This window comes from Silurus aristotelis (genome assembly GCF_946808225.1).
Source record: "Silurus aristotelis genome assembly, chromosome: 9".
NCBI classification, from domain to species: domain Eukaryota; kingdom Metazoa; phylum Chordata; class Actinopteri; order Siluriformes; family Siluridae; genus Silurus; species Silurus aristotelis.
The window spans coordinates 22,078,975-22,098,506 of NC_139582.1; the positions used below are offsets into that span (position 1 = coordinate 22,078,975).

General features: G+C 35.2%; 1 pseudogene across 1 annotated transcript; it reads right to left on the reverse strand.

The window, feature by feature from the left end:
- Positions 1-13,706: 13,706 nt before the first annotated feature.
- On the reverse strand, positions 13,707-16,451 carry LOC310730727 (cytochrome P450 1B1 pseudogene; annotated as a pseudogene). Its single transcript has one exon. The product of its transcript is annotated as a cytochrome P450 1B1 pseudogene (transcript).
- Between the last annotated feature and the right edge of the window lie 3,081 nt (positions 16,452-19,532).

Here is a 19,532-nt window from a genome sequence, read left to right on the forward strand (position 1 = left end):
GATAAAGATTGGGCATAAATTAGGCATTTCTGTCAACATTTCCCATGATCCTTTGCCTCCATTGCTATGGAGACGGAGTCAGACAGTCATGCTGAGTGACATGAAAAAATAGGAAAATTCGTGTCCATGAACACGAATCAATAGAATAAAGTTTGTGACAATATCACGAAATGCTGTGAGACTGTGTTGGGCAGTAAAACAGTAAACTCTCTATTTTAGTGTATAGAACACAATAATGCAGACAAACAAGGTACTATGTTTCATACTGTATGTGCTGGAGATTTTAATAATCCATTAGGAAATGTTCCCTTACGAGGGAAATATCAAGGTCCGTGACGTCGGAGCGACGTGGGGCCGCCTTCCCGTGGGCTCACCACCAGCAGGAGGGACCGTAAGGGACGGTGCTGTGAGGATTGGGCAGCAGTCGAAGGCAGGGGCCTGCTTAGACTGCTGCCCCCGCGACCCAAATTACGGATAAGCGGGAGAAAATGAATGGGAAAAAAAAAAAATGTATTAGGAAATGTGGATTATACCACTAGAGTTTAGGCCACTAGAAAATCTATATTTAGGAGTAGTTCAAACCAAAAAGGAAAAAAATCTAAGCAAAGACTAAAACATGCAGAGATCATTCAAGAATTTACAAGGGCAAGAACTCACATATTGTGCAAAAATATAAGTGACAGTAAAACATGGCGTGGCAGTTAGTACTCAGGGGAGGGTCCTCTGCTGGCCTGGATATGTTATCACACTAGTTGATGTTACATATAAAATGAATAAGTGCTGTATATTTGTTCAGCGCTACTCTCTTCTCTCAGCTATTTAATAATGGATTGCTGATGCATGTTTTAAGTGCATAATGCTGCCTAATCTATGTAAGAGCTTAAACATTTGTTTAAATGGCACATTTTGCGTGCCACATAAAAGGGTGAATTGCAAGTTGTAAAAAAAAATTTAAAAAACGGTTGTTTCATTTGGTAAACTTCACACATGTTTTATGCATCTTCTAGACCTGGTCAGTATTAATGTATAGTCATAGCATTTCTGCAACCTTCCATTTGTTGAAAGTTTGTGGACACTTGACCAAAAGATCTATATGTGCTTTTTGAACATTCGATTCCACATTTAGCTCCCTTTTGCTGTTATAATAAACTCCTCTCTTCTGGAAAGATGTTCCTTTAGATTTAGGAATGTGCCATTCAAGATCTTCCACTCCAAACCATGTACAGTGAAGCATATCTTCATGGAGCTCACATTGTGCACAGGGGCACTGTCATGCTGGAATACTGCTGTCATGCTGCAAAATGCAAATTAAGACTACATAAACTGTACATATTGTGCTCTTACATTGAGCAGCTTGAATTAAATCTCAGTGCAAAATTGTGGTTGTTATATAATGAAGGATGATTCTCTGCTAGATGGTGAAAATCTTATTCAGGATAGAGAAAGAACCTTCACACAATAAAGAAACTCATAGTGTTTATTATCCTGCACAACTGATGGCATAGTCTCACACAGTTGCCATTGTTTGCATGTATATTTGCAACTGGACAATTTATTTTTTTGTCCTTTTTCTGATACTGATGTACTGATACTGATTAGTGTGAATAAATTGGTCAGTGAGATCTATTTTTACCATTAAAAAAGCTTCCCAGGTCTGCCCAGTGGCACTGAATTTTGTTAAATTGCACTGAGCCAGCTTGTATTTCCAGTTCTTCAAACATGCTTCCAGTATCGAAAAAAAATTATTGTACAGGTTAGACTTGATGAGGCTTGTCCACATTTACTAAAATTAAAGCTGAAAGCAGCACTGGCAAACACTGAATATACCATTTTGCTCTCCTTGTAACACAAATTAACTGTATCTTTCCAGAACAATTTGACTGCGTTTTTCCTAGACCAACTACAGCTGTTTTTTTCATCTGCAAGAATGCCATATTTTACACGAATGTTAGTTGTGCTATCTAATACCAATATAAAACTTTATTATTAAATTTTTTTGTGTTTCCAGTCTGGCCCAACAGGTCATGCTTTAACAATGCATAGACATATGCATTGAACTCTTCGACAAAATTCTAGATGCTATGAAATTGGCATGTCAAACAGAGCAGTTTGTTTCTCAAGCTGCAAAAATGTTACTGTTTATAAATCAGTGGCATTAACAATGATTATACATTGAGAGGATACACATTATGCATAAATGTGCATCATTAAGGGCGACACATGGTCATTTTATGCAGTTCCTGTGTGGATTTTATTTGCCTTTTATTTATTTATGGTCATTCTGTAAAATGTCATAGCATTGTTCTCTGTATCATGTAAAGATCATTTTAACATAAACAGTCATAATGAGAACATTTCTGTAGCATGTGGTGACAATGAAATTGTAATGACTATTGGAGGAATATGGCTAAATCTGCATTGTTTATAGACATGACATAATTCCTTAAGGATTTCTGAGAAAGAAAAAAAATATTACTGGGGTTAAAGGGAAAATGGAACCTATGGAACAATTTTGAGAATAAATTCAGAGTACAGAGTGTCAGAAAAAAGCCTCTCTGTACTCAGGGGAAACTAACACTTTTTAGCTAAATGTATTCCAAAATTTGGCTGGAATTGGGACGCTGACGCAAGGTTTCAATAAACTTTAACAGGTAATGTGGCAAGCACATCACACACAACTCTGCTGCCAAACTGGGAGCCGAAGTTTTCTAGAAAGGACTCTGTGGGTGTCAACAAAAAAATAGCAATCACATAAAGGATGTTTTGTAAATAAAGTTACATTTTGTTAAAAAATTTTAATTTTCACTGTGTGGACACTTGTGGTGACACAATACATAGGGATTGTGTGTGTGTGTGTGTGTGTGTGTGTGTGTGTGTGTATATATATATATATAGAGTCAAGAGAGTCAAGAGGCTTTTTTATTATCATTTGTGTGTGTGTGTGTGTGTGTGTGTGTGTGTGTGTGTATATATATATATATATATATATATATATATATATATATATATATATATATATATATATATATATATATATATATATATATATATATAGTCAAGAGAGTCAAGAGGCTTTTTTATTATCATTTCTACTATACACAGTGGTACACAGTACACAGTAAAAACAACACAACCTTCCTCCAGAACCCTGGTGCTACACTAAACAACATAGAGCTACAACACACAACATAAAGCTACATAAAGGGCAATCGAGTGCAATCGAGTGCAAACAGTGCAGACAAAAAACAGTACAGACAGACAACACAAGACAGTATGGGACAATACACATAACACAAAAAAGCGCCGACCAGTAAACCTACTGTATACTCTAACCATACAGTACTGTGCAAAGATGACTATAAAGACTATAAAGACTATAACCAAAAGTATATGTAAACAAACACAATGCAGTGCAAAAACAGCAGTAGCAGCAGTCAAGAGGTGCAAAAAAACAGCATGTAAACGGTATAATATGGTTAAGTGTAAATAATAAATAAATGGTGGTGGAATGGATTGAGATGGGTAATGAGTGTGTGTTGAGTGTGTGTTGAGTTTAGGTCGTACGGTTCAGTAACACACAGTTGGGTGTGTGTGTGTGTATGAGTTTCAGTTTAGTTCTGTGTATTGAGGAGTTTGATGGCTTGTGGGAAAAAGCTGTTGCACAGTCTGGATGTGACGGCCTGAATGCTTCGGAACTGTTTTCCTGATGGCAGGAGGGTAAAGAGTGTGTGTGAGGGGTGTATGGGGTCATCCATGATAGAGGTGAGAGAGACTCTGATAATCTTCTCAGCTGTCCTCACTATCCTCTGTATCCACCCTGTAGGTCTTGCAATCTGAAATATACTGCAGTAGTCACTAAATAAAAATCTGAGAGACCTTATTTTAGGCTGCAAAGACTAAAATATGAACCTACAAACTAAGAACAGCATTAAAACTATAGTGCATTAGTTTAAGCTTCACATTCTACTGTTTGTTTCATTAGAAATTAATTTACTCATATTTTACTATACATATATTTTCTATAGAGTAAATCTGCTTACAATATTAGCACACCAAAAACAACCATTTAAAATATTTTAGACACATTTGTTTGTGTTTACCGTAGTATGTTTGACTTCTCTTTATTTATCCCCAGTTTTTCCAAGATGCCTTCAATGTTCTTGAAACTGGCCTTGGCTTGTAAACAGAAACCCCTTTGTGCACCATTGGCAAGCCCCTTGTTCCTAATAGCTGCCATTGTGACCTTCAAATTAAAATTGTAAATAGCAAATTCTTAAGGTAACAATGTATCCAAATGTAAAGTGAAAACAAGGTGTGTGATTAGTAATAGGTTAATTTAGAGATTCATTTGGATGCCCAACTATAGCAACAGTCCAGTGCAAAAGAAACTGCTTAGAAGGACAGTGGCCAGCTCCCTCCATATTTTAAGTTTCAGGATAGAAGCCTGTCTTCAATTCATTTTTGCCATTTGTTTTCAGTTGTCTTTTGGTCAGGACCAAATATACAACTCTACTAGTTTGCCTTTGTTTATTCACAGCTTGGAGATGGCTTGCATTTTCTTCATTTTTTTTTATTGTATTTTGTTCTGTATTCCACAATGAACATTAGAGGATAAATGTGATAGATGCAGGATTCGGGTAATAGTGCTGAAATAAAAGCCAGTCCGAAGAAGCCAGATGCAGACACTAAGAGTTACATTAGTGGTTTGCGTGTGAGGAATGAGACGGGGGTGGGAGTGGGGGGGTGGTAGATCCTTTCTTGGTGGATGTAGAGTGTCAGAGATAAATGATTTTGAGGGTTAGAGATCCATCACAATTGGAGAGCCTCACTTTAATCACACTCACAGTTTTTTTTTTTTTTTTTTTGCACTACTAAATACTTGTTATCTCTTGTGGATTACTTTCTAGTAATGCAATCTACTAAAAAACAGCTTTAAAAAATGTGTTTTAAATATGTTGTATTTAATAAGAAGTGAGGTGGAATGTGTACATTTTTGAGGAGACTACAATCTTTCAGATGAAAACCTGTATATGAACTTCATAGATGTGTGAACTGGGGAAAGTACTTGGGCTGTCACTTTCAGTATGAACTGAATCATCACCCCCCTCAGGGCTCCGTACTGTCCAGGAAGGTTGAATTAGTGAGGGGATAACAACATGTGGCCTGTTCTGAATTAGCTGGTGTGAAAACAAGACCCATTTTCAGGAGTTTTCCTTTAGTATGTGAGCTCTGTGTGTGGGTGTGTGTGTGTGTGTGTGTGTGTGTGTGAGAGGCAGATGAAACTTTAAATAAGTATATTTCTGATTATTGCTAATATAATGATTAATAATAATAACAACACAGTATTTTGTGCTATTTTGGCATTTTGTTTAGTTTGAAAGAATAAACTGTAACAATTTAATAAAAGGTAATTAATATGAAATATTATTACATTTGAATAATAATACAAATATTTAAGTATAAGAAGTATGTTTAAAAAAAATTTCTGTTAATTCATGTGTCAGGAACAGTAGACAGAAGCAGATTTAAAAAAATATATATTCCCAAACTGATCTAAAATATAACTAAAGGATGTAAACAGGAAACTGGCAACATGTCAGGTGATTAGCAAACCAACCAACAAACAAACAAACAAGAAACAGGTAGAAAGACACGAGGAAAAACTCGAATTTCAGCATACTGAATAAGCAGCTTGGTGAGGTAAGGTGAAGGCACATTAAGGGTTACTTAACAAAGAAAACACAAGCGCAAGAAAAAAAAATCTGGAGGAAAAGTAGAAGCATGTGAAAGTATTCATGACACTAGTGAGAAAAATAATGACAAGACATGGGACGAGACAAAACTTGACCCACAACAAAATACACATGGCATTGTAAACAAACAATACACTGTAATACATTCTTCATGGACTCATCTTGTCTTAGACTTAGTTGCTTTGACTAATTAAATTTTAAAGACACAAAGTGTTCAGTTAATTCAATTTACAGCTGTTGCTATGTCAATTAACATCCATTCAAGATTCAAGATACAATTATGTCAACTAAAAAACAATTAGTTGAATAATTGTCTAGTTAACATTAAATACTACTCAGATTTTCAAGACCTAACTATTTGGTTATATTGGATTTTCACTTTGAATTTGACTTAAATAAAAAAATAATTAAAAATATATATGTGTCAAGGTTTCTCCTCAAAAGCATGAAAGACATTACATAAAAATCCATAAACACAAGCTATCACGTAAGTCAAAAAAATGTGAATGTGTTTCAATGTGCCGAAGTCAAATTTGGGTGTGGTGTTTGTATTAATTGTTAATGCAGAACCTCTTTGTTAGCAGGAAAACAACAAGAACAGTTGTTTTATCCAGGGTGTGTACCATATTTGAACACATTATTGTGTACATATGTTTCAGAAAGGTGCAAGCCTTCAGTATAAAGATGAAAACAAAGCACAATGAGGTGGAAAAAGGGACAAAGCAGCAAATAATGTGCTCTAATGCAGTACAGCACATTCATATTTAATAAAAATATTCCTATATAAAAAAATAACAATGTTTAAGAAACATCAGTCAATCATGCATTTTTTTTAAAATAGTAATTTATGAAATGTTGTTGCACCCACGCACAAATAAAAATATTTTTTTAATTAAATTATGTTAGCAAAACAAGGACTAACAATGAGGTCCGACATTGTAAAAACTGAAAAATGTAAAAGTAACTTTCTATTATCATATTTTGACAAGACAGAGATGTTGCTCATCTGCCCAAAAATCAGTACACAGAATTTAAACCTCAGTTTAGAAGGCTGTACTGTAAATACTAGTTCAACAGTAAAAGACCTGGGAGTTATTTTAGACAGCGACTTGTCTTTTAAAAATCATATCAACCATATTACAAAAACAGCCTTTTTCCACCTTAGAAATATTTCTAAGCTAAGAAACATGTTGTCTATATCTGATGCAGAGAAGCTCATCCATGCATTCATGACCTCCAGACTGGATGCATCACTAGCTGGTTGTCCTGCATCATTAGGGCATTAGTTTCTCATCAGAGCCTTGGGGTTCCATGAAATTACTCAGGACTACAGTTTGTATCTGATCACCATCACTGCACCCCGCAACATTGTTTATTTGTAATAAATGGACATTTGGTGCAACCCAGATGAGGATGGGTTCCCTCTTGAGTCTGGTTTCTCACAAGGTTTCTTCTCTATGCCATCTCAGTTATTTTTTCCTTGCCACAGTCGCCACCGGCCCGCTCATTAGGGACAAACCTACACTTATAAAAAACATCTCAGTTATTCTTAATCACCACATTATCAGTGTAAAGCTGCTTGGATGACAATGTTCATTGTTAAAAGTGCTATACAAATAAAAATTTATTGAATTGAATTGAAATAATAAACAAGCTACAGTTAGTACAGAATGCAGCAGCCAGAGTTCTAACAAGGTCGAGAAAATAAGACCATATAACCACAATCTTATAATCCATGTTAAGCTACCTGAATCGACTACAAACTATTGCTACTTACTTACAAAACACTAAATGGTTTATCTCCCATGTATCCCATGTCTTCTAACACGCACCCTGAAATTTAAAAACTCCAGGCGTCTAGTAGTTCCTAGAATAGCAAAGTCCACTAATGGCGGTACGACATTTTCACATTTAGCTCCTAAACTTTGGAAAAGTCTTCCTGACAGTGTTCAGAGCTCAGACACACTCTCCCAGTTTAAGAGCAGATTTAAGACGTATCTTTTTAACAAAGTCTACACATAACACATATCACATCATGACCTTGTGCTCCAGTACATCTGATCAAATGCACATTATCAACTTGTGCTTGTTAATATCATGAACGCCAGCTACGCTAACTCCCCTCCACTGCATCTCTTTCTCTCCCCATCCCATCCATAATCTCAAATGACTGTATAAGACTGTAGAAAGGACATTACTCACAATCACACACTCCGGTGCTCATGATTGTTCTCACTCTCTGGTGTTTGTATTGTTTTAAAGATTTATAATCACACTCTTGATATCACCAGATGAGGATGGATTCCTCTTTTGAGTTTGGTTCCTCTCAAGGTTTCTTCCTCATAACATCTAAGGAAGTTTTTCCTTGTCAATGGTCACACCAGGCTGCTCATGAGGGTTAAACAGACATCATTCACCTTAATTCTTAAATTCTGTAACGCTGCTTTGAGACAATGTCCATTGTAAAAAGCGTTATAGAAATAAACTTATCTTAACTTAAATGCACCAGGTTTGTATACAAATAACATTTGATTAAATAATAACATTTGGATTTGATACAAAAAAATAGTCAGAATTCCACAGTCTAAAGCTATTTCAGATCATTACCCTATCTCTTTTAAAATCTGCCTCAGTCATTGCATAAATACGTCGCTGCTTTACCGTGTTAAGTGTACATTCATGTCAACTACTGCGGGGAGTTTTATCAATAATCTTCCAGAGTTATCGACAGTAATTAGATCTCTGTCGGACCCCACAGAGCTCGAGAGGGAAACACCGAATGCCTAGATTCAATGTTCTAATATACTCTAGATAATGTAGCTAAACTAAAAATGCTTAAAACAAAAATGATTAAGGCATCAAACCAAATTGACACTATTTCAAATAGCATGGAAGGAGAGCCTCCTAAGTTATAGAAAAGCTCTGCTAGATCAGCATATTTCTTAACTCTCATAGAAAATAACAAGCAGAATCCAAGATTTTTATTCTAAACGATAGCAAAATTAATAGAAAAATAAAAATACCACACTTACATGCACACTATCTATAGGTAGTAATGATTTCATGAACTTTTTCAATAATAAAATTGCAAACATCACACTGTAAAAAAAATTCACGGTAGAAAACTGGCTGCTGTGGTTGCCAGAAATATACAGTAAAAATGTGGTGTACAGGGTAAAAAATGTTCTTGTAAATTAACAGTAAAATACTGTCAGCTCTTAAACTGACTGCACTTAAACTGGCAAAAAGCCATTTGTTTAAAAACTAAAATTTAAGAAACGTGAGCATACTTAAGTCCATGACAAAAAGTTGCAGAATTACAGTATGTTAAATCATTGAAAGTATCAATTTAACTCAAAACTCTTGTAGATAATAGCAGCACAAATTAATTTAATTGTAGTTAGTCAAGAGATTCTCACCACATCGCTACTGCTTTAATATAAAGCGGCATACAGAATAACTTTAATAGCACTCTGTCTGTCCTTGACTTAAACAGAGGCTCTACTCTCCTACACAACGGTGACCCACAAAAAAACCAAAACATTTGACTGTTAGGTTTTCCAGTATTTAGCTGTTTCTTGATTTTACGGTAAAATACTGGCAGCAGGGTTACCAGTAATCTACTCTTTGTTTACAGTTTGCTTCTGTAAATTTACAGTATATTACTGTTAAACTACATTTCATAGTGTTTTTTTTTTATTTCACACGTTTAAACCTTTTATCCCACAGCAAAAAAAAAAAAAGTTTTAAAAAAGCACTTATGTGTGTCCACACAACAGAGTATTGAAGTAACAGTGAAGCAGTGATGAAAATTTTGAGATAATGAAATGACTATTGAAATGGGGATTGAGTTTTAGTGATAAACACCTGTGAACAAGCAGGATCACTGAAAGAAAGAGAAACAAGAGCAGAGAAACACAATTTACAGCCAAAATCAAACTGAAAATAAAACACATTTAATCTCAAGATTTCAGCAGAGGATGATTAAACACCCCACAAATCAGCATCACCATCTTCACTTATTATTAAACATTGTGACTTTATTTATGTCATATGTGTCCAAAAGCTCTGATTAAAATTTTAGCTGTTTAGGTGTACTTTTACCATAATGAAGATCAGTGTTTGCTTAAGTGTTGCTATTGAACCTTGACCTTTCAAAATTAGTTTTTTTTAAACAATAGTATTAAACAAAACAAAACAAACCAAACAAAAACAAACAAACAAACAAACAAACAAAAAGATGAACTGTGATCATCCTGAAACAATCCAGTAAAAAGTCATAAATCAAGTAAAATCTAAATAAAACCAAGCGTAGAAAGTAGTAAGACTATTCAGCTGGATAATTTATTTGTGCTGCAATGCATATTGGGAGTTTTGTACTATTCGGGCACCCAGCATGCATTGCAGCATGAAAGTTTTTTAATCACCATTCTTGAGTTTCATGTGCTGATTATTGATGTCTGTGTGTCTAAATGGCACTATAGCTCTAAAGGTTTTGTGCAAAAAAAAATAATTTTTTATTTTGAGCCCACCTAAAGCAACCACTGATTTAAAAATGGTGAGGTCAAACAAAACAGTTTGAGTGTGTGTACAGGTGTCTTTTTTTTTTTTTTTACAGGTAACGAGTTCAAACAGGTGCATGAGATGAGTGGAGGATAGGAGGGATTCTTAAAGACAAACTAACAGGTGTGTGAGACATTGAATTCTTGCTGGTTGGTAGGTGATCAAATACTTATTTCATGCAATTAAAAAGGAAATTAATTATTTAAAAATCATACAATGTGATATTTTGGATTTCTTTTTATATTCTGTCTCTCACAGTTGAGAAGTACCTACAATAAAAATTACAGATCTCTCCGTTTTTTGTAAGTGGGAAAACTTGAAAAATCGTCAGTGTATCGAATACTTATTTACCCCACTGTATTTAGACTGCCACACGATTTTCACTATACTTTGCTTTCACCCTATAATTTTTGCTCAACGCTTCTAACAGATCTATTGTAATTCAGTCAGGTTTGCATGTTAAATTTAAGTTAAACTTCAGTCTTCCTTTTTTGTGCTGGTCTTGGAGTATGAACTTCTTGCTTGCACGACTTCCAGGCCACCACATCATGGTATTCTCTTCATAGTGGACATACATACTTTGGTGCATGATGCATGATCCATCACCAGTTCAAGTGTTGTGGTCATAGGGTTTAATAAAAGTTTCAAAGTTTGTTGTGTCTGTTTTGTGAATGCACAGTCTGTGTGGTTCCAATTCTTTTCATTATTTTTACCGTCAGGAAATTGACAATTTTTCTGGGGTGACTAAGTTGGCATCAAGGTACCCTTTCTTTAAAGTAGACACTTTTACAGCCACAGTTGCACTCTCAATTAACCTTAAATTATTTAATTTACTATATAATGAAAATGTTTGGTATAATGCAAATTTAATCTATAAATGCATATTAAGTGACTATATTAATCTTTTCTAGAGGTCTAACAAGATTGAACACTTGTGGCCCTACTTGTTCTCTGGCTTGGCTCACTGTCCATTTTATTAGTCTGCTCCTGAAACTGCTCCTTGACAATCACATCAACTACCTTATGTGATTACTGTTTACTGTACATAAGCATACCTTGTATCCATAAGCATACCCTGTATATACACTTTTTCACATATATATATATATATATATATATATATATATATATATATATATATATATATATATATATATATATATATATATATATATATATATATATTATATTTTATATTTTACATAGTTTATTCTCTTAATTTATCTGCCTTCTTTTTTCTTTGTTTTATTTCTTCTCCCCATTCTATTCCCTCATGCCGGACAGTTGTACAAAGCATTTCACTGCATGTCGTACTCTGTATGTATGTGTATGTGACAAATAAAATTTGATTTGAAACATGTCTTGCAAGGCTGGATATATGGCAGGAAGAGTAAAATTTGGTGTAGTGCAGTAAAGATTTTGTTAACCTGAACAAAACTCTGGCAATCCCAATTTATTCCACTGCACATTCTGTCACAATGATGATAATCTCTAAACCAATTGTTTAGGGCAAATGATTAATTATTTTTTTATATCCTTTATTAGTCAGATATACATTAGAGCATAGGGAAGATCTTCAAATCCCAGCTTGCTCAGAAGCTGGGGTCAGAGGGTCAAGGGCCTTGCTCAAAGGCCCAAGTGTGGCAGCTTGGCAATACCAGGGCTTGAACCTCAGACCTTTTGATCAGTAACGCAGCACCTTAATCACTGAGCTACCACTCCTCATGATGATAAATGATTAATTTCAGGGCTTCTGTCACAGTGTAATTTCCTAAGAAAAAGTTTCTGCTTTTATTTTTTCTGTTACTTGTTTTTTGTGGCTTAAAAAGTTAGATATTTCTATTTAAATGTTCATGACAACTGCTTTTTAAAGTGAAGGAGAGGACTCACAGACATTGTTGATGCAGAAGAACATGAAGGAGAAGATAATAACTGGATAATTTGTCTGTCCACTTTATTAATTTATGATGTTATTTTACAGCAAATTCTCTTTCTGACAGTGCTATAAATGCTTTTAGATAAGAAGTTGTAAATAAAACAGCTGGAAACAAATAGGTATTAAATCATTGTATCATCTACCTATAGGATAGAAAAAAAGCATATAAGGGCCTTCCAGGTACAAACTACTCCTTTTCATTGTTTTAAAAAGAAATGCCATGTTATTTATTTATTGATTCATTAATTTTTAGTGACAGCTTTGGTTGCGATGGATCTGGAGTATATGCTGAGAACAATTTGTACAAAAAAAAGCACATTAGATGTCCCAGCCTGTCACTACGCATCACACACACTTATACACTATTAAAATGATATTCCCATAGGCTACTGTAAATGTAATGTAACCCTTTATATGTTGACTTTTGGGAGAGAATAAATAAAAAGAGATAAGAAAACTAACCACAAATAAATTCCACTTATACAGTAACCGGCGTTCCAGACAGAGCTCTGGTCCTTGAAATAATTTCTGATTGTTTGATCATGCTACTGTACCTCATGTAATTTCTACATGCATCAAAACATGATTAAGTGCCAACTTTATTTAAGATATCAGCCATAGTAACCAAGGTACTGTAGCATTGCTTCTATTTGTTGTGCAAATTCATGGGCATATGCAATCTACTAGAGATCTAAATACACATTACTGTAGTCTTTTCCCACTATGCATATGACATGGCATGGAATGTGAAGATAAACCGATCAGGCAAAACATTATAACATTATGGCATTATAACATTATGACCGGTGAAGTGAATAACACTGATTATCTTTTCATCATGGCACCTGTTAGTGGGTAGGACATATTAGGCAGAAAGTGAAAATTAATCCTCAGAGTTGATGTGTTAGAAGCAGGAAAAATGGGCATGCGTAAGGATTTGATCGGATTTGACAAAGACCAAATTGTGATGGGTATGCTGAAGAAGTTAATGCTGTTAATGTACGACAGGTCAGGATGTTTTGGCAGCAAAAGAGGGTTCAACACAATATTAGGCATGTGGTCATAATGCTATGTCTGATCAGTAGCCATAACGTTATGCCTGGTCGGTGTATTTTGTCATTAGCTTAATAATAGTCATTTTAGGCAATCATATTTATATGCAAAATCTAATATATCTGAGAAGGTGATCAGTATATACAGTACTGTATGATGAATAGAATGTTTTTTCTGAAATGTTTAATGTATACGATGACAGAAATTGTGCAATGGTTTAGTTTGTTATAGACCAGTCATACAGCATTACTAATAAAGAAAAAAATAGAATATGATTTCATGGCACAACTGCTTGCTCATAATAAGCCCTGGAAAGCTTGAAAATTTTTGGTTGATGAAGTAACACAACAGGAATAAGCGCAGCATGAATCCTGACATATAAATTTTGACACAACAGAGAAATGCTTTAAAGATGGTTTGCTGCCTTTATTAAATTCACTTAAAAAATAGCTTATTAAATCATCAGTAATTATAAAGAAAGAAAATAAATCAATGAATAATTTATATTATTTACTTGGTTTTAAAACAGCTGAACGATTTTATCAATACATGCAAATATTAATTAATGGCATCATGAATAATTTCCTAGAAACCAGTGTGAGTTTTTTTTGTAATGACAGGTAAAAACAGGATTTGGAAGTAAAGTAGTAAATAAATCCACTCGGCAAAAATCTCATGGTCACAAAAGAATATTTACTTTAATTTATCACAGTGATGCAATATCTCACTTACTGCATGAAAATTACTAGATTATGACTTTTTTACTAACTACACATTGTCAAGCTATTTATTTTTGCAATCTGGATACAGTAGATGGCTTTACATATAAGGTAGATTATTAATATTTAAAATATCTGAAATACATCAGTTATGAGTATTCATAATCAATATTTTATACAATTATTTATACACAATAGGAACCAAAAGGAGAACCAAGTACATATTTTAATTATTTTGCTGAAAGATGTTATTTATTTAGCTTATGGTGTTTAAGACAGGATGATGAATACATAATATAAAATATACAGATTTGAACTATGGCATCTAAACTTTCTTAGTTCCTTTCACCTACCAGACAATATAATGACCTTTTTTTTATTAATAAAAAATTCACCTTGCCTAAAAAGTTGTGAATGATATTTAAATATTAAATATACAATAATGGTTAATGCTTGTTTATTAATAGTCACTCTTATGTGGAATATATTTAAAAATGTATCAGTCCTTCATTGTTTTGATTCACAAAACTTGCTGCAAAGTCATTCTTTAATTTATGCTGGCGACACAAGGCCAAGGAGTTTCCCTCTTAGATTGGCAGCAACTGTAAATTTGACAGGCTTCAGTGCTAATCCGTATGAGCAGTCCATAGTAAGAGTCTGAGAGGGGTTGCTCTTGAATGTGCACTGGTGCAAAAGAATGGCTAAAAACAAGAAGATCTCTGTCTTGGCAATCTGGTCACCAATACACCTCCTTTTACCTGTGGAGAAGATCATTACACTGTTGGTCAGGTCCTTGTTAAGGGCTCCATTTTCATCCAAAAACCTTGAGGGATTGAAGATGTGGGGGTCCTGCCACTTCTGTGGGTCATGGTTCACCGACCACTGGTTGATGAACACCACTGTGTCTTTGGGGATGTGGAAGCCCTCAATGGTGACGTCTGTGGTAGTTGAGTGGGGGATAGTGACAGGCACAAAGCTGGTGTAGCGCATGGTCTCATAGATGAAGGCTTCCAGGTAGGCCAGGTTGATCTTGTCCTCAATTGATGGCAGTCTGTCACGGCCAACCACTTTATCAATCTGCTCCTGGAGCTTTGTCTGCATAGCTGGATGCTTCACTAACAGTAGCAACATCCACTGCATAACTGTTGATACAGTGTCCTGTCCTGCTCCGATGAGATCTGTCACAGTTCCCTCCACAAAGTCTTTAGACAACATGTTATTTTTTCCATGTTCAATCACACCAATGATTGCATCGCTCATGTCTCGAGTTACATCCGGGTCATATGTGTCTCTGTGCTGCACTACTTTGTCTTTCACATAAGCGAAGAACTCCTTATTGATAGTCTTAAAGTTCTGGTAAACGCTTCGCACTGGGTTAGGGAAAGACTGAAGCCAAGGCATGACATCTACTAAGCTCCCAGCACCCACTGTCTCTCCAAACTTATCTACCCTACCCAGAAGTGTCCTGAACTCAGGGTCATCATGCCCATAACGTTTTCCAAAGCAAAGCGCACAAATGACGTTAGCAGCAGCGACTGTAAATTCATGTGAAGGATTAAAATAACATCTATCTGCACTCAGCCTAAGAAAGTTCTGAATCATATCCATGGCCTCTGCCACAATGTGTTGTTCAAAGGCCTTCTTGGTCTGGCTGTTTGCAGATGAGAAAGCTCTCAAGGTAGATTGAGCTACTCTTCGGTGTGCCTTCCACTGTTCACTGTAACTGCTGAATGTCATACTTTTCCCCCCAGATATAATTTGAAAAGAGTTGAAGTTTGGTCTCCCTGCAAACTCTGTGCTATGTTGAATGAGAGCTTGTCGTATGGCTGTGTATCCGTTCAGCACCACAATGTCATTGCAGCCCAGTCGGATCTGGTAGACATTGCCATACTTCTTTGCAAGCCTGGAGAAGGTAATGTGCGGCATTTGGCCTAGCTGCATGGCATTTCCGACCAGCGGCCATGCAAAGGGGCCTGGAAGCCTTTTCTTGAGAGCAAGGTTGCGGATCCACAGACAGGCCTCCAGGCAGAAGAGAAAAACAAAGGAAATAATGAGGGCTGGTTGGACTTGTCCACTCCATTCTTTTATTACGCTGCTTCCCTTCATGCCAAACTCACTCTCTGATAATGCCATCTCTTGTCTCTAGAGTAAAGATCCAACACTTATTTGAAAAACCGAAAATCAAATGTATGTTTCAAAACATTATTCCTCAGTAGATTGTTTAGGAACGCAGTCAGTTAAGAAAGGTACATGTAAAAACAAACAAACAAACAAAAAATCCCAATGGATGAAATCTCTCTCCTTTTTAGTCCCTCTCCAAGTAAAAAGGTCCAGTCTAGCAAAACTAGACAAATCTTGGCAATATTCAAGACAATTTCATGAATATGCCTTGTGTTCTAATGTCTAGTCAATGAAAGTTACTCTGTCCGAGCTGGAAAACCAGCGTGTATTTATATATACTTCCAGCACAGGGGCCGGGCTCCATGCGGTTCTCTTCACTCCTCCCTCAATACGCCTGGAGAGCTGCCTGTGTTACCTTTGCGCACAAGTAAACTCCCAACACTAGAGAAGAGGAGGCGATACCGAGCAGATAAGTGATGCTCTTTGTGGAACGCTCTGGAATATTTTAATATACAAAACTCTACATGTCTTTGGATAGTTTTAGAGGTTTTTTGGCCAAAAAACAATTCGGACCTGGTGGAAGTTCTCCTTTCGTATGAAATGCGCACACGGTTTGTTTCGGTCATTCGCATCTTTTAGTACTTCATACATTTTACAGATATATAATAAAAAATCTTCTTGCCACAAAATGTTTACATTTTTAAAAGCTATTTTGTTTTGAAAAGAAGTTAATAAAACCTGACCATTTCGACTGAATAAATTGTACAATTTCTACAATAACTCATGCGCATATTTTTTTTTCTCAATCGCTATAAATCGATATTAATTTCTCTTTACCTACAGTATTACTCGTGATCATCCTCACTGACATTTTTTCCCTCTGAGCAAATTGAATTACAGATTTCCCAATATGTGTATAAGTTCGATGTTAAGGGCTCAGAGAAAAAAAAAGGAAAAAAAGAAAAAGATTTGTGGTGGGTATGACATAATTCAGAATGTGCCTCATGGGCAATAAACTGTCCTGAGCTGAATGCCTATTTGTAATAAACACGCAAAAAGTATTTACTCTCATTTTCCTCTATAATCATTTGGGCATTTTACTAGTTGGACGTATTTAACTGCACGATGTTGCACGCGCAACCAAAGAAAAATGATTCATTGATCAAGTTTGACATTTTATCATCTGCTTAATTACACGAATGTCCTGTATATACCCCAAAAACATATTTGTTACAATATAAAAAAAAAAAAAATAAACAGCATAAAAGCGAAATAAACTGATGCATTAAATCCAGTGCACGGAGAGGAAGTCAAATCTAGGAGTTGTATTAAAAGATAGAATGTACAGTATATACTTCATATTCTGCATCAATCCATGTCCCGATGTTTACTAAGGTTTCTGTAGAACCCTTTATGTTATTTTTTGTAAAGGTTGTTTTTGCCCTATGTTCATCCTTGTTAAGACATAAGCCTGCCATGTTTTTTTGTTTCTCCCCAGATGTTGAGTTTATATTTGTATGTAGTCAATAGCTGTAATTGTGGATACTAAAACATTAACAGAGTGGGCCAGTAAGTTAATTGAAGACATCTAAGAAACTTGGTTCCTAAACCATAAACATAGTATTTAAACTAATCTGTTTTAGAGCGCTATGACAAACAGAGCACCAATTTGTTCATAACTAAAGTGCAATTGTAACCATACACCAGAAACAGCACGTCTCATTTTCCTTAAAGCATCACTGCGTAAAATCTCATCATTTTGTTAGTTTTCAAGTGGAATTTGCAAGAATGGCCTGCATTAAATGTTATGTATGTGTACTTACAAAACTTGATCTCAGGTTTGTTACATTATCAGATGATTGAGAAGCTTTTGATAAGCTGCTTGAGAAGCATTGTATCAAGTTATGTAAGTTAGTAAGTTATGCATGAACACCTCACACACACACACACACACACACACACACACACACACACACACACACACACACACACACACACACACACACAGATTTCTACTTCTGTAAAATAGTATAAATAATGATATATAAATATAAACATAAAATATTGTGGGATTCTCTTTCTTTTTCTACTGCATAAGATAGATAGATAGATAGATAGATAGATAGATAGATAGATAGATAGATAGATAGATAGATAGATAGATAGATAGATAGATAGATAGATAGATAGATAGATAGATGTTGCTTCATACAGTGTTTCCTTCTGGCACAAGTCCCTTTTCTAGGGAATCCTCAATGTAGCATAACACTCTTCTGCTCCATTCCCATTCTGTGCACACATGGCCTCTCATGTTGTCATTGAGACTAATGAGTGCCAGACATGCCGTGCGTGAATGTGTGCATATGCATCCATATATCTGCCATGTGGCTGCCATGCTTGCCTTTTCCCCTGTAACCTGGCTGTGAACAACGGGTACTAACCCCAGGCTGACTCTCCTAAGGAAGCGGGAAGGAGGGCAAAAATCTTGATGTGTTCAGACAGGTTGCATGTTGGACATAGTCGGTCCAGCTCTGGAGCTAATTATGGTTTACTAGTCTCATTTCCACTTCCCAGTGAGTTACTGTCTAAAGGAAAGCTGTTTTAAACTTGAAATTTAATCTTTATGTTGCATAGATCTTTTTTGATACAATCAAAGCAATAATAAAAACTTTACATGATTAGTGAGACTTTGGCTATATATGTTTTAAATAAATCTGCACATAATGTCATGTGTGGTGATATACAATATACTATGAATTCAAATCAACAATAAAAAAAAATCAATGCTAATTGTTATTGTAAATTATATGTGCATATGGATAGGATATAATTTCCTTCCATTTCACACTACTGGAAATCATTTGCCCATAGTGGTAAAAAAAAAAGTGTAATTATGTATTCATGGCTAAATTGATTTGTTCCTATCACACTTGTGACCATACAGATCATATTGGTGTTCTGCCACATAGTTCAGATTTATTTTGATTTTTTTCCAATTGTTTTTGAAGGCAGATTATATATTTACAAATCATGAACCAAATAAACACACATCAAGCATTCTTATCACACATTTTTATTTACTAATAGGTCAGGTTAAAAGACAATGATGATTTTTTTCCAAAAATTGGAATAGTGATAATAGAAAATTTGCATACTGGCAGTTCTTATGCACAAATTTATAAATTCTATTCACTTTTGTTTTGACTCTGAGGTTGGGTTAGCCTTGATTTCTACATCTATAAGCAAGTCAAAGATGCTTCATGAGCACTGCCTTTATATACACTAGGGGGCAGTGTCACACGTACCAAGACAAAATGACATAAAATAAAATTAAAATAGATAATTAAAAAACAAAACTAAACAAACACACACACACACACACACACA